The following is a 2,586-nucleotide window of genomic DNA, read 5'->3' as shown; positions in this document are numbered from 1 at the left end:
CCCCTCCTCCCCGTTTCTCTACATTTCTGACACAGTTCACTGATGAAATATCACAGACAGCAGCTGGAAGTCTGCTTGTGTAATGTGATTACTTATGAAGGAGAAAATACAGCAAAAGCAAAATGGTGATATCTTGAAATTGCACTATTTCTTACAATAACATTAATTTAATTTTTTTTTAAAAAAATTGCTTATGCAGAAGGATTTTGGAAAAGAACTGGAGCCTGGTCCAAATCTTCATTTTAGAGACTCAAATAGGTTACATCCTAACTATGTTAATGGTCACATCCACCTATTTTAATCCATGTCCATGAATAATGAATGCTAGTCAGTGTTATTTTTGTCCAGCTTTCTCAAGGTTGTCTACTCCTACTCAAATTAAATACTTTGTCTTGTCAGACACCCTATTCCTTTCAAAAACCCAACCCTCCAACAGAAAAAGACTAGTTCTCCGCTTCAGCTGCTGTCTCTAGCAGCCAAATACTTAGGAATACTTTCTTCTGTAGTTGCTAAGGACAACTGTGGTCTTTTTTCTATATGTCTTTGGAATGAAACAGTGGAGGATCTTATTCACCTCTTCATCTTCTGGTATGATATAAACCACCTCTGGACAGCAACACTGTTACAAAGTACAAATATTCACAAAATAATAAAAATTCAAAAAATAATAAAGGGGCACAAATTGGAAACAAGAGTTTTAAAAAGTAAAGGGATCACTTTACTTTCTCAGGACATTTCATCTCTGATTTCAGGTTGATTGAACAAAAGTATCTCTAAGAACAGATTTGATAATATCTGCTACCTTCCAGCTACAGCAATGGAAAGGATCCCTCTAACACTTTGGATACTAGATGTGAAAAAACTATATTCAACACATGCTTTCCTGGATTCCAATCCACATCATGACGCACTTCACCAGCTGCTGTTTGTTAATAGCCAGTAACCACAGTTTGTACTTATTCCCATTCATTTCCTTCTGACCTCATTGATTGCAGTCCTTCACCCATTCACCCTTCATGCATGCAATAAAATGGACTACAGGCAGTCCCCAAGTAACAAACAAGATAGTTCTGTAAGTCTGTTCTTAAGTTGAATTTGTATGTAAGTTGGAACAGGTACATTTTTAGAGTGTAACTCCAGCCAAAACTATATATTTTTTAGCTTTAGGTATCATAGGAAAGGGTTAACCTCACTTTCTGTCCCTGTGATACTCGGTTTTTGAAAAATTTGGTGGAAACAAAGATTGGTGATAAAACTTCAGTTGAAACACCTTTTCTTTCAGGAGTGAATTTCCCTTCCTAGGAGTAGATTTCTCTCACTTCCTATTGTCTCACCTCTGTTCTTAATTATTAGTCATTTGTAAGTTGAATGTTTGAAACTCAAAGACTGCCTGTATATGTTTTTTGCTCCAAGAGACTACCTCTTATGTCAGAGGTATATCCGTGTGTAAGTGAATATTGCTCCTGTAATAAAAATTCTGGGAGAGGTGGGTAAGAAATAAAATTATCATCATCATCATCATCATCATCATCATCATCATCATCATCATCTTCGGTCCCCACATTTCTAGCATTGCAGCAATTTAAACTTCTGTTGAGCATTTAGGAATAGTTTAAGCATCCAAAGAAAGGAGGCAGGTAAAATTACCAAGGGAATGTGAACATAGCAAATGTAAGAGTTCTAGGCAAGGATCATTTTCCATGTATTGCTCTTTGGAATGTTAAACATTTGAGAACTGAAAGAAAATTTCATTTGGTGGGTAGAAATTCTTAAGGGAGGCAATACCATAATTCTTCTCTCCCCTCATAGCTACAAAGCTGCCCCACTATTCCCAAAAAGATAAGCTCCTTTCTCAAATTATTCAGTTCATCACTGCACTATTTTCTCCATTTTCAAACACAATTAAATCATTTGCTCTCTTGATGAAAAACAAACAGCCCTGAAGCTCCAAAATCTTTTCCCTTCTCACTTCTGGTGAAACCTTGCTTTTGTTTCTTTCAGTTTCTCAACCATGTCTACCAAACACCAGCAGCTAGTGGGAATACACTTCACCAAACTCTGCCAATAAAATCAGTGATAGGAAAGAAAATTATTTTCATAAATTAAATTACTAATCCACAGAATCCGTTCAAGACATTTCATGCCCATTGTGCACAAGATTGCTGTGTCCTCAAAAGCTCCATCAAAAGCAAACATGTGTCTGGAAATGACGTTAGTGTCTGAACTTCATGTAAGGCTATAACACTAGTTGTTACCAAAGTCTGAAACAAAACAATCACTGGATAGAGCATGTATGTGCCTTCAAAAACAAGGGACATACATGTAATTATATCAGTCCCCCTGGTATTTCCATCTCTCACAAATGGTGCATAGTTTTAGAACTCGTTTCCCTTGCAATAGCACTTTCTTTTAAACTATCGTAATATGAAATAAGTGTGGAAATTCAAACTGTACCTGTAAAAGGAGTGAATTTGTCAAGGCAGGGTTCTCTGGCTCTGATGGGAAGCTGAAAAAGGCCATATAGTATTTAAACTACAAGATTTCTGCATGCATTTCTCTCCCAGCCTCCTGACCCAGTGTTTTTAT

At 36.6% G+C, this 2,586-nt stretch overlaps 1 protein-coding gene across 2 annotated transcripts in view; it reads right to left on the bottom strand.

Moving 5' to 3' along the window:
* The window catches only part of sgk2 (serum/glucocorticoid regulated kinase 2), a 50,909-nt gene extending 48,323 nt beyond the window's left edge, over positions 1-2,586 (bottom strand). For both annotated transcript variants that reach the window (XM_008119072.3, XM_062978843.1), the window contains exon 1: positions 2,455-2,586. The gene's annotated coding sequence lies outside the window, so the exon portion shown is untranslated. The remainder of the gene's footprint in view (positions 1-2,454) is intronic.

Source organism: Anolis carolinensis, chromosome 4 (genome assembly GCF_035594765.1).
Source record: "Anolis carolinensis isolate JA03-04 chromosome 4, rAnoCar3.1.pri, whole genome shotgun sequence".
NCBI lineage: Eukaryota > Metazoa > Chordata > Lepidosauria > Squamata > Dactyloidae > Anolis > Anolis carolinensis.
This window is presented reverse-complemented; position numbering and strand designations above follow the sequence as displayed.